This window comes from Anopheles arabiensis, chromosome 2, assembly GCF_016920715.1.
Source record: "Anopheles arabiensis isolate DONGOLA chromosome 2, AaraD3, whole genome shotgun sequence".
In the NCBI taxonomy this organism is placed as follows: Eukaryota; Metazoa; Arthropoda; class Insecta; order Diptera; family Culicidae; genus Anopheles; species Anopheles arabiensis.
Genome location: NC_053517.1, coordinates 68,786,220 through 68,800,083, shown reverse-complemented (window position 1 = coordinate 68,800,083; position 13,864 = coordinate 68,786,220). Strand labels below are relative to the sequence as shown.

At 39.1% G+C, this 13,864-nt stretch overlaps 1 long non-coding RNA gene across 1 annotated transcript; it reads left to right on the top strand.

Moving 5' to 3' along the window:
* Positions 1 to 10,704: 10,704 nt before the first annotated feature.
* On the top strand, positions 10,705 to 11,266 carry LOC120894356. Its single transcript, XR_005738188.1, has 3 exons — positions 10,705 to 10,785; positions 10,852 to 10,950; positions 11,068 to 11,266. It is a non-coding gene; the product is annotated as an uncharacterized LOC120894356 (long non-coding RNA).
* Positions 11,267 to 13,864: the final 2,598 nt, after the last annotated feature.

The following is a 13,864-nucleotide window of genomic DNA, read 5'->3' as shown; positions in this document are numbered from 1 at the left end:
ATTGCTCCCATGGCATCTCAAAATCTACTTCTAGCATTTATCTGTGCTTGCTTGTTTTTATGTTCTGGTGATTGTTTGCACCAGATCACTGGTTTTTTTTAACAGCGTGGATGAATGCAATGCTGATCTCGTTCGTCATACTGACCGCCTAAAAACAGTTGTAGTAGTAGGAGTAGTAGTTTATTTGAATTCGAAGCATTAAATGTAATTATGTTTTACAAATTTTCCTTGCGATAATGGGTTCTTAAGCTCTTAAGCTCTTAAGCTTTCCTCATTATTTTTTTCTGTGTAGCAATTGCTGGATTTTTCGATTTTGTTCTGATGTTGAGTAGTAGCGTGGGAAAAATTTACAAAAAAATCACAAATTTTGTTTTAGAAACTATCCTATCTAACTATGCTAACTAAACTAACTAACCTAGCTATGCAAACTACACTAACTAACTTTACATTAAATATTACAAACAAGACCATAACCTATAACTAAGCCTAAAATTTAGCTAAATTCTATGCTAGGCTACCAATTGATTTAATATGGGAATTTCGCTCGATTCACAACTATCGTGATATTTTCTATAGATTCTTTCAATGTATTCTTTGATTGTAGCCATATTTGAAATCCTATGAAGCTCTCTTGTGTTAAATCATAGACGGACATTAATAATCATTTTAAAGATTTCGTTTTGCTTAATTTGTAACTTTTTATAATGAGACTGAGCAATTCCTTTCCAGGCTGGTGCAGCATATTACTGGCCGAAAAAATGCCTTATAAATAAGTAATTTGTTTTTTAAATTCAATTTCGATTTCCGGTTTAAGAAGGGATACATAGTTTAAACCATTTTCTCTAATTTTATAAGGGTATTCTCAGTTTGTGTTTTGAATGTAACACGCTGTTCAAAGTGCATACCAAGGTATTTTATACTCCTTTTCCATGGTATGTTTTCTTGTCTCATCACTAGATCTCTTTGGGGATGTCTTCTCATACACGTATTCCTTATGAAAAAGATTGCTTCTGACTTGGTACTATTGGTTTTGAGCTTCCAGTTTATACAATATTTAGCATACGCCTCTAGTGCGATGTTTAAGCGTCTAATGATTGTTTTAGGATTTTTCGCTGAGGACGAGATAGCGAAATCATCAGCATAAAGGAAATTAGAACAATATCTTGTGTTTGGTATATCTGCTATGTAAATATTGAATAACAGAGGAGACAGCACGCTTCCTTGTGGTACACCAGCTACATTATGGTATGGTTTCGATTTGGATTTTCCAATGTGTACAGAGTTTTTCCGGTTATTCAAAAATGATCTTACTATGTTTGTTATATAAGGAGGAAAATTAAACTTATTAAGTTTGAAAAGTTTAAGCAATACGGCAAAGCCGTCCCTACTGAATAAAAAAAAAAAGTTTGAAAAGTAGTCCCTGGTGCCATATCTAATCAAAAGCCTTTTCATTGTCTAAAAGCACTAAATCAGTAGATTTTTTAAGTCCCTATTTTCAACAATGCTATTTTTTAATCGATGGATCTGATGTGTTGTACATCTAGCAGACTGAAACCCAAATTGAGATTCAGGTATAATATTATTGTTATCGACATGTTTGCGAATTCTGATAGCAATCAGTTTTTCCAAAAGTTTTCCCAAACAACTTAGAAGACTGATTGGTCCGTAGCTTTCAGGATTCGTATGGTCTTTACCAGGTTTAGGAATAGCAATTATTTTAGCAATTTTCCATTCAGAAGGAAAATATCCTATTTGTAGACATGCGTTAAAAATAAGAACTAGATAGACTATGGCTTTTCTCGGGAGATGCTTAATGGTTTTGTTGTTGACTCTATCACAACCAGTTGATTTTTTGTTTATTAAATTTTTAATTAATCTCGTAAGCTCGCTTGGTTTAATAAGTTCAGATGAATGTGGTTGTTTTCTCATATTGGAAGTCAAATATTTTTCATTTTTGTTAAGTATCCTACTTTCAATGGGACTAACATTATGATGTGTTATATTATGCGCATTTTGAAAATGATTTTTAAGAGCTTAAAATTTTCCTTTAGTCGTAAGTAAATAGTGGTTGTGGTTTTTGAGTATAGGAATATTTCTTTGTTGGTTTTTTATAGTACCTACGAGCTTCCAGAAGCGATTTGTGTTTTCATGACGGGGATTTATACTTTCTAGGGTATTCGCCCATGCCTTATTCCGTTCCAGGGTTATTAAGTATTCAATTTTCCGTTTAAGAAAATAATAATTGTTTTGGTATGAAGGATCCCCTACTAGTAATGAGAATGTAATAGTGTGCGTCTTTCAGGCGAGGGGTATGTAGAAGCAGGGGGAGGCGGTTGGAAATACGCGGAATTACGCGTCGGCGAGAGCGTGTTTTGCTTTCTACACAGTTTTCGCACTCACACAATCACACATGTGTGAATGTGTGCGTTCACTTTCAGCCAGCGCGCTCAGTTTGGTTTTCTCGCAGCGGCTTGCTGGTGTCGGTGTCTCGCTCGCACTAGTGCAGCGAGTGTTCCTCGTGCGTTCCCTTTCTTGCTACCACACAAAATCGTCAGTACAGTTCAAGCCTTCGCAGTGTGAGGCCGCGCGTGTTTTAGCCTAAGTCCCGGGCGCTCGATGTAATTTGAAGTGAAGTGTTGAAGTGTTGTTGATTTCAATTCACATTATTACGGCATCGGCCGTATTTTCTATTGATAAAGTGTTGTGCGCATTGAAATAAAGCAGCGTTAATCTTTCGTAATTCAACATGAATATGTAAATTATGCTGCTTTATTTTGTAAAAGTTTGGAAAATGTATATACGTGTAAACGCTACTTGATGTCACGGTACGTGTATATTAGCATTAGGTTATTTTTGACAGCTGCCATTAGAACAGAATAAAAAGCGAACGAATCAGGATGCCAAATCGAAGTGACTAAAATTTAATCGATTTTACATCTCAGAAGTGGGATAGTGAGCCCAAAATGTCCGTAGATGACCAGAGAGTGACTAAGGATGAGATGCTGTGCGCACTCCAGTCGGCCGAAATAACCGTGCCATGTACGGCAACACTGATGCAGATCCGTGCTCTCTATAAGGAAGCGTACCCTAGCTCGCAACAAAATGGCGATTCCAACGACACCATGTGCAACGCAGCCATTGCCGAAAGTAAAGAAGAGAGCGTCACCCAGATCATGAAAACTGATGTGATCAAAGAAAACGACGAAGCTGCAGCAGAAATTGTGCTCCTAAAGCAAAAATGTGAGATACTTGAACTGCGGAACAAATTAGCAGCGCTTGAGAGCCAAAGTCGTGAATACTCCAATACAGCTAGATTGCTTCATCCGGAAGAGGTTAAGCAGATTATTCCGATGTTTGGAGAGGGTGCCAGTTTCTTGCAGTGGATAAAAACGGTAAAACACAGTGCTGAAGTTTATGGTTGGACCGACCAAATGACATTGATGTACGCTAGCAGTCAGCTAACTGGCGCTGCAAAGGAGTGGTATAGTGGTTTCCGGCATTCTGTAACATCGTTTAAAGAATTTGCCGAAGGAATGGGAAAAGCTTTCCCAGACACGCATAATGAAGCTGCTATTCACAAGAAGCTGTTGCATACATTCAAAAGGAATGATGAGTCCTACGCCGCCTACATCTTTCGTGTACATGCCCTTGGAACAACTGGGAATGTGAGTAACGCAGCGATTATAACATACATCATCCGAGGACTATCGCGCGATCCCATGTATGACAACTTAGTGGCGAAAGAATATCGTGATGTGTATGATCTGATTGATCATGTAAACCGATGCGAGATGCATTACCAAATGCGTGAACCACCGTCATCCCCCACTCGTCCACAACCTTCAAGCCGTTTTACATCGATGCTGAAAACCAACACCAAACCAGCCAATGGGCGAGAAGAAATGGTGCGATGCTACAATTGTTCGAGTTTCGGCCATTTTTCCAACCAGTGCCGAAAACCACGTCAGTCTGCCCAACTATGTTTCTTGTGTGGAAGCCCTGATCACAAGAAACAAGACTGCCCGAACGTTGCCCAGAAGATGCCTGCCGCTATATTTGCACCGTGCGATCAGCAGAGTTTCCAACATCAGTGTCCGGCATCACGATTGCCTCAACCCGGTGGCAATGATTACTCACATCTGAACCTGTCGATGGCTGCTGCAGCAGAAAACAATTACGGAGATGATAATGGAAATCAAGTGACTGGTTCAGGAGCTAGGATCGATCCAATTCAGGAGGTAAGTGTCGCATTGCTGAATGATAATGAATTAAGCGCAACGCAATCACGTGTGTTTTGTTTGTTTGATTCTGGCAGCCCTAAAAGTTTCATCAGTGAACAACTTGTGCCAAACATCAAACATACTCCTCAATTTTCGGGATTCTGTGGATTAGGCAACCAGCAGCTTACATCTTTGGGCCATGTGAACATTAGAATAAAATTTCGAAATATCAGCGTTTCCCATTCCTTTATGATACTGCCAAAACAACAAACAGCATGGCCCTTGATTGCAGGAAGGGACTTATTAAAAAAGATGAACATCCATTTACATTACCTTTGTTATCGTTATTCTCAAGACAATCTGATGAACTTACTAAAAGAAAATAAATCTACTCTTGCAACACACGTGAAAGCGCGCCTTAATTCATTGGGGATTTTTAAAACTAATTCGAAGGATGAGGCAGACATTTGGACGCAATCTATTTTCCAATCAGACCAGAAAAGATACGATAGTGTTGATGAACATAATCAGACCAACGATAGTGGTACGGAGGCTGAGAGTATTTTGAGGACTTTTTCAGAGTTATGTGCTATTGATATTAGTAAGGAAGCGAACACATTGGATATAGGAAACGAATTGAGTGAAGACCAGATGTGTCTGATAGCTTCATGTGTGGAAAATAACTATCTTCAGCCCTTAAATGAAACTATTCTTGAATCACAACATTCAATGAAAATAAGTGTTACAAATGATACTCCAATATTCTGTAAACCTAGGCGGTTGTCTTTTGCCGAACGCAATCAGGTTCGTGATATAGTTAAAAATTTATTAGAAAAACAAATTATTCGACCCAGCAATTCACCTTACGCATCTGCTATTGTGTTAGTACGGAAGAAAAATGGTGAGGTACGAATGTGTGTTGACTACCGTCCGTTAAATAAGATAACAATTCGTGATAACTATCCAATACCTTTGATTGACACTTGCCTCGAACACCTAAGCGGTAAACGGTATTTTACTCTCTTAGATCTCAAAAGCGGCTTTCATCAAATTAAGATGCACGAAGATTCTATTAGTTACACTGCCTTTGTAACACCTGACGGACAGTATGAATATCTGAAAATGCCATTTGGGCTAAAAAACGCTCCATCAGGATTTCAAAGATTCATTAACTCAGTACTGCGAGAATTCATCGACGAAGCCAAACTAGTCGTCTATCTTGACGACATAATCATAGCGTCAAAGACGTTTCAAGATCATTTAGAAACTCTAGGTGCTGTTTTAAAAACTCTTAGGAAGAATGGATTGGAACTGCGTATTGACAAATGCAAATTTGGGTGCAGTAACTTGGATTACCTTGGTTACTATGTAAACTCAAAGGGAATTCAACCAAGCAACTACCACATTAAGGCTATCCAAAATTACCCAGTGCCTAAAACCTCAAAGGAAGTTCAGCGTTGTCTTGGTTTGTTTTCCTATTTTAGACGATTCGTCCCGTCTTTCTCGAACATTGCAAAACCTTTGAGCAATCTACTTAAAGAAAAAGTGTCTTTCCAATTTGATGAAGCATGTATGAACGCATTTAATGAATTGAAAACCAAATTAATTAATGCTCCTGTGTTGGCAATTTATGATCCTTCTCGAGAAACAGAACTACATTGCGATGCCAGCACAGTTGGATTTGGCTCGGTTTTACTTCAAAAGCAAGATGATGGGAAATTCCATCCAGTGGCATATTTTTCGAAAACTGCTTCTTCTAGTGAGTCCAATCTTCACAGCTACGAGTTAGAAACTTTGTCAGTGATTTACGCCTTGAAGCGTTTTCATGCATATGTGCATGGTATCCCTATAAAGATAGTAACCGATTGTAATTCCCTAGTGGAAACTTTGAAGAACAGGAACTGCTCCGCCAAAATTGCAAGGTGGTCCCTGTTCTTAGAAAACTATGAATACACTATGCAGTATCGCCCTGGAACAGCAATGGGTCACGCTGATGCACTTAGTCGCTCCAAAATGGCAGGTGCTGTTGACGAGTTGGATCTCGACATTCAGTTGCAGATAGCTCAGGGCCGAGATCCTACATTAGTTCATCTAAGAACCGAACTAGAAACAAAACCAATTCCAGGGTACACACTACTGGATGGTGTGATATACCGTCAATCCCCTGAAAGCAAATTGCAATTGATCGTTCCAAAAGAACTGATAAAAAATGTGATTAGAAGCACTCATGAAAGCATAGGCCATTTAGGTGTTGACAAGTGCTGTTCACAAATCGCCAAACACTATTGGTTTTCAGGTATGAAAAATCAGGTACAAAATTTCATTCAGAATTGCCTTAAATGTATACTTTTCTCTGCCCCCCCAAGAAAAAACAAGCGCAATTTGTACAACATCCCCAAAAGTTCAGTACCTTTCGATACCCTTCACATCGACCATTTTGGCCCATTACCATCCATAAAATCTAAAAAGAAATACATTTTAGTGGTGATTGATTCTTTTACTAAATTCACAAAACTTTACCCCACCACTACGACCAACACAAGGGAGGTTTGTTCTGTGTTGGGACAATATTTTAACTATTATAGCCGTCCCAAACGAATAGTGAGTGATCGTGCAACTTGTTTTTCATCTCAGGAGTTTAAAACGTTTCTCAGTGATCGTAACATAATACATGTTCAAAATGCCGTTTGTTCCCCTCAAGCCAACGGTCAGGTTGAGAGAGTTAACAGAGTAATCAAACCCATGTTAAGCAAAATTACTGATTCCGTGGATCATGCAGATTGGTGTTCCAAATTATCTGAAGTCGAATATGCGCTGAACAACACAACACACTCGTCAACGTATTTTGCTCCTTCGGTTTTGTTATTCGGTGTCGAACAACGTGGTACCATTATAAACGAATTCAAAGAGTATCTAGATAACAAAAACGAACCTTCTAGAAATTTAGAAACTATTCGTTCTGAAGCTTCTGAAAATATAAAAAGATCACAGGAAATCAACCTGATTCAGTTTGGCAAAAGACACAACCCAGCGGTAGAATTTGCGGAAGGGGATCTTGTTGTTATTCGAAACGTCGATAATTCAGCAAATTCTAACAAGAAATTTATTGCCAAGTTCAAAGGTCCTTACATAGTTCACAAACAACTTCCGAACGACCGTTATGTAATTCGAGATATCGATGGTTTCCAACATACTCAAATCCCATATGATGGTATACTTGAGTCTGATAAGCTTAGACATTGGATTGCGCCAGAAGCTGATCTTGCCCCAGAATTATGTGATGCGACACTACATGATGAGAATGTTTAACGAATTGAGGACAATTTATTTGTCAGGATAGGCCGAGTTGTAAAAGTTTGGAAAATGTATATACGTGTAAACGCTACTTGATGTCACGGTACGTGTATATTAGCATTAGGTTATTTTTGACAGCTGCCATTAGAACAGAATAAAAAGCGAACGAATCAGGATGCCAAATCGAAGTGACTAAAATTTAATCGATTTTACAATTTCAATGTTTTTTTTACAGTATTCAACATACACAACATACAGGCAGTAAGGCGGGTGCTTGAAGTGACGATTTTTTAAATTATTTATAATAAAAAATATGTGTGGTTTTGTGGCAAGATTGTGGTTAGCGATGTGTGGAACTGTGCCTTAAGTTTCAATAAAGTGTTAAAATATCAAACGAGTTTGATGTGTTTAAGTTTTATTTCGATGCATGCGATTTTATTACGCTGCAAATCACAGTGAACGAAAGCGCACAGCGCACAACGCGCAACGAAAGAAACGAGGGGGAGGGGGTGTCCAGCGCTACGCGCAAAGTGCGGCAACAGCGCAGCGCAAACCGAAAAGAACGCGCGGGAGGGGGTGTTCAGCGCAGCGCGCAAGTGCGGCAACAGCGCAGCGCAAACCGAAAGAAACGGGAGAGAGCAAGAACAGCTGATCCGCGCATCCAGCGCAGCGCGAGAGGAAAGAAACGGGAGGGAGGGGGTATCAGCTGATCAGCTGTTTTGTATCGCGAGAGCGCCCCGTGTAATTTGAAGGCATGCGAGAGAGCGCTGCCCGCACTCACTCTCAATTCGGAAAAAAATCACTGCGGCTCGACTATGGCGGCCAATACAAAATCGACCGAACCCCTTCCCCCTGTTTCTACATGCCCCTCGCCTGTAAATTTTGCTCTCTTTGTCTGTAGGGCAATGTCTGGGTGAGACGGTGATTGTGTGAAACGCTTCTTGCTTCAAGCTCTTGCAGTAACAGCGTTAAAGACAACAACAACAACAGAGAATAACGCATCGCGTAGAAACAAACGGTGTGTTCGTGGGTATGTCAGGGGGGGAAACAACGGGAAAAGCTCAATTCTCTCTCAGCGATGCCGCTTGGGTCAGCTGTTCTTGCTCTCTCGCGTTTCTTTCGGTTTGCGCTGCGCTGTTGCCGCACTTGCGCGCTGCGCTGAACACCCCCTCCCGCGCGTTCTTTTCGGTTTGCGCTGCGCTGTTGCAGCACTTTGCGCGTAGCGCTGGACACCCCCTCCCCCTCGTTTCTTTCGTTGCGCGTTGTGCGCTGTGCGCTTTCGTTCACTTTGATTTGCAGCGCAATAAAATCGCATGCATCGAAATAAAACTTAAACACATCAAGCTCGTTTGATATTGTAACACTTTATTGAAACTTAAGGCACAGTTCCACACATCGCTAACCACAATCTTGCCACAAAACCACACACATTTTTTATTATAAATAATTAAAAAAATCGTCACTTCAAGCCAACTTACTGCCTGTATGTTGTTCATGTTGAATACTGTAAAAAAAGCATTGAAATAAAGCAGCAAAATTTACATATTCATGTTGTATTATGAAAGATTAACGCTGCTTTATTTCAATGCGCACAACACTTCAACATTTGAAAATACGACCGAGGCCGTAATAATGTGAATTGAAATAAATAACACTTCAACACTTTACTTCAAATTACATCGAGCGCCCGGGACTTAGACTAAAACCCGCGCGGGGCCTCACACTGCGAAGGCTTGAACTGTACTGACGATTTTGTGTGGTAGCAAGAAAGGGAACGCACGAGGAACACTCGCTGCACTAGTGCGAGCGAGACACCGACACCAGCAAGCCACTGCGAGAAAACCAAACTGAGCGCGCTGGCTGAAAGTGAACGCACACATTCACACATGTGTGATTGTGTGAGTGCGAAAACTGTGTAGAAAGCAAAACACGCTCTCGCCGCCGCGTAATTCCGCGTATTTCCAACCGTCTCCCCCTGCTTCTACATGCCCCTCGCCTGAAAGACGCATACTTTTACATTCTCATTGCTAGTAGGGTGGTGTTGTGATGCGTTTATTTGTACCCCCGCCCCTATGTTCTTCTTACCCGTACCGCGCACCCCATACATTCTGACTTAGAATTCAAAGCAAAGCGAGATGGTCTAACTGAATTTGGAAAAGATGACTGATGGATATTTCATAACGTTTCAGATCACATATTTTAAAAACAAAATTAAAAGAAACTTGTACTAAAATTTTATGAAAAAATTAAAGGTTTCCGCCATTGGTATAATGATATAAAAATAATTATATTAACAACTTATATATAATATTATATATTATATATATATATATATATACACATATATATATATATACATATATATAAATGAATATATATATATATATATATATATATATATATATATATATATATATATATATATATATATATATATATATATATATATATATATATATATATATATATATATATATATATATATGTATATATATATATATATATATATATATTTATATATATATATATATATTTATTTTATATATATATATATATTTATTTATTTATTTATTTCTATATTTATATTTATATATGTTTGTGTATTAATATATGTATTTATATATGTTTTTTAAACAAAATTACATGTTTCTATTAAAAAAAAACCGTATCTTGAAGAATTGAAAAAGGGACAGAGTAAATTGTCTGTTTTACTTAATAACATTCATATTGGGATCACAGAAAAAAATATCAAATAATTACACACGTGCATGAACATGCTTACTAGTTAGGTTATCGTTGTACATAAATGTAATAAAATACATTTTAATCATTATTAAGTTTTTAATTATCTTTCTGATTATTTAAAAAAAAAGCACTGATGTTTGTTTTAATTTATACCGCTTTGAAAATAGCAATATATATGATACAATTAGAACTCGCTAATTGCATTTATATCATATGTCTACAAAAAAAGATAGATTTTGTTTATTAGAAAGACATTTTGTAACACGACTAATGTCTGCGTATTTTGTCATGTTTGTTATTTTATACAATGTGGATTAACTGACTTTTTCTCATATTTATGTGAACAACTCGGATTTTTTGTCTTCAATTGAAAAAGCAGACTTGCAATTGGCGAGGTTTGAATGTATTTCACTTCGTCACATGACAGCTTGCATATCTGTCAAGTCAGAAACCTAAACAAACACGGACAACCGCCCAGATTGTGTGCAGAATAATCGTAAAATTTTATGTGAAAACTCGAGAAAAGGTAAGTGTTCTGTGCATATTTCAGTAAATAAACTATCTTTTAATGCTTGAACACATTATTCCACAGGAAAAACATCATTTCATCCCGAAATTTGGCAACATTCGTCCGAGTATGATCGAGCAGCTATGTGTGTGTGTGTGTGTATGCCGACGAAATACGACGCCGGTAAGATGAAATGTTTTACTTTTTCACTTTTACTTTACTTTTTCACTTTACTTTTTCATGAAATCACAATGAATTGTAAAAATAATGCAGATTTAATGATAGTGATCTTTGTTACAGTTTCTACAACAATCACTAAAGCCGGCTGTGATCGTGATCGGCACATTCTCAACTGGACCAACACACCGGTCGTTGTGTATCTTCAAGCAAACCAACGTTTCCATACACCACAAAATAGCATGGAAAGGAAAGTATTATAAAATAATGTCATATTTGAAAGCATTCTAATCTTTCATTGTTATTTTTCCACTGCAAACAGGACATTGAATCACCGCATCGACAAGTGGTTTTTATGTGCAAGTGTTGTTAAGAAGTGTGTTGTATGGTGTATTATGTGTTTTACTTTATTTGTATCGCTTTGCAAGTGGTACAATTAGTGCGTTTAATCGTTGTGCTACTGCTAACGAAAATACGACCCGAGCATTAGAAGCGGCAACAATAAATGTGCCTGACGCAGAGACAACAACGCCGTCGGCATCCGTTGATACCATCCAAAGAGATGGTTGAAATCGTATTTAAACGTGTAAAACCATGTATTGGGGCATGTAAGTATTGAATAATAGTTAAATAAAATACATTTTATCGTTGTACTGGACAATGTGCATCGAAATTTAAAAAAAGTGTGTGTGTTTTTGTTTACATCCGAATACAGAACCCTCAGCGTTATACTGTGGTTCGAGCACTCGCTAAGTAACGCTTGAGCTTTGAGCTTTCATTGAGCTTACATAGAATGTTACACGCTACCTGCTCACTAAGGACTGCTATCGAGCAGTGTTATGAGCAGGTAGCGAGCAGTAACGCCTCCATACAAAAATCGCGAAACGTAACGCTCCAATGCTATTTGGGGATCCGCGCATCCAGCGCAGCGCAAGAGGAAAGAAACGGGAGGGAGGGGGTATCAGCTGATCAGCTGTTTTGTATCGCGAGAGCGCCCCGTGTAATTTGAAGGCAAGCGAGAGAGCGCTGCGCGCGCTTACTCTCAATTCGGAAAAAAATCGCTTCCGCTCGACTATGGCGGACAATACAACTTCGATCGAACCCCTTCCCCTGTTTCTACATGCCCCTCGCCTGTAAATTTCGCTCTCTTTGTCTGTAGGGTCTAATCTGTTCGACGGGAGGTATCGGTGATCAGCGAGCGTTTTGCACGCGGAAGCCCGCGATTAGGCGGATGCGCGCGCTTCTCTCAATTCGCTCTTTGCTGTAGGGTCTAATCTGTCCCGACAGACAAAGAGAGCGAAATTTACAGGCGAGGGCATGTAGAAACAGGGGAAGGGGTTCGGTCGAAGTTGTATTGTCCGCCATAGTCGAGCGGAAGCGATATTTTTCCGAATTGAGAGTAAGCGCGCGCAGCGCTCTCTCGCTTGCCTTCAAATTACACGGGGCGCTCTCGCGATACAAAACAGCTGATCAGCTGATACCCCCTCCCTCCCGTTTTTTCCTCTCGCGCTGCGCTGGATGCGCGGATCAGCTGTTCTTGCTCTCTCGCGTTTCTTTCGGTTTGCGCTGCGCTGTTGCCGCACTTGCGCGCTGCGCTGAACACCCCCTCCCCCTCGTTTCTTTCGTTGCGCGTTGTGCGCTGTGCGCTTTCGTTCACTTAGATTTGCTGCGTAATAAAATCGCATGCATCGAAATAAAACTTAAACACATCAAACTCGTTTGATATTTTAACACTTTATTGAAACTTAAGGCACAGTTCCACACATCGCTAACCACAATCTTGCCACAAAACCACACATATTTTTTTATTATAAATAATTTAAAAAATCATCACTTCAAGCACCTGCCTTACTGCCTGTATGTTGTATATGTTGAATACTGTAAAAAAACATTGAAATAAAGCAGCATAATTTACATATTCTTGTAGAATTATGAAAGATTAACGCTGCTTTATTTCAATGCGCACAACACTTCAACACTTGAAAATACGACCGAGGCCGTAATAATGTTAATTGAAATAAATAAAACTTCAACACTTCACTTCAAATTACATCGAGCGCCCGGGACTTAGACTAAAACGCGCGTGGCCTCACACTGCGAAGGCTTGAACTGTACTGACGATTTTGTGTGGTAGCAAGAAAGGGAACGCACGAGGAACACTCGCTGCACTAGTGCGAGCGAGACACCGACACCAGCAAGCCGCTGCGAGAAAACCAAACTGAGCGCGCTGGCTGAAAGTGAACGCACACATTCACACATGTGTGATTGTGTGAGTGCGAAAACTGTGTAGAAAGCAAAACACGCTCTCGCCGCCGCGTAATTCCGCGTATTTCCAACCGTCTCCCCCTGCTTCTACATACCCCTCGCCTGAAAGACGCACACTATTACATTCTCATTACTAGTAGGGGTGTCTTTGCCATTTTTTCTAAATTTATTTCTATGTTTTATCATGGTCTTTATACGATCAGGTAGTATAATGTTAAATTTACCTGGAATCACTGTTGGTATGGCTCTGTCATGTGCTCTGGTTATGTTTGAAGTAAATTTTTTAATCATTTCATCGATTTGAGACACATTATGAATATTTCATAAATGCGTTGAGGTTAAGTCAATAGATTGATTAACAAAGGATTTAAAATTGTTCCAATCTGCTTTGCTATAGTCAGGGATTTTATACTCAGGGATTATATTTGCTCTAGAATTGTAAATTGTAAAGGAAATCGGTAAATGATCAGAAGTTAGCGCTGTGATTGTTTTTAACTGAGAAAAAAGGTTAAGGTTATTAGTTAAAGCTAGGTCAAGTATTGATGGCTTTCTAGAGGGATCTCTAGGGACTTAAGTTGGTTTATTTGGGTAATAAATAGAAAATTGACCTCTTTGTGATTCCTCAAAAAGGATTTTTCCTGCTTGATTACGAGAA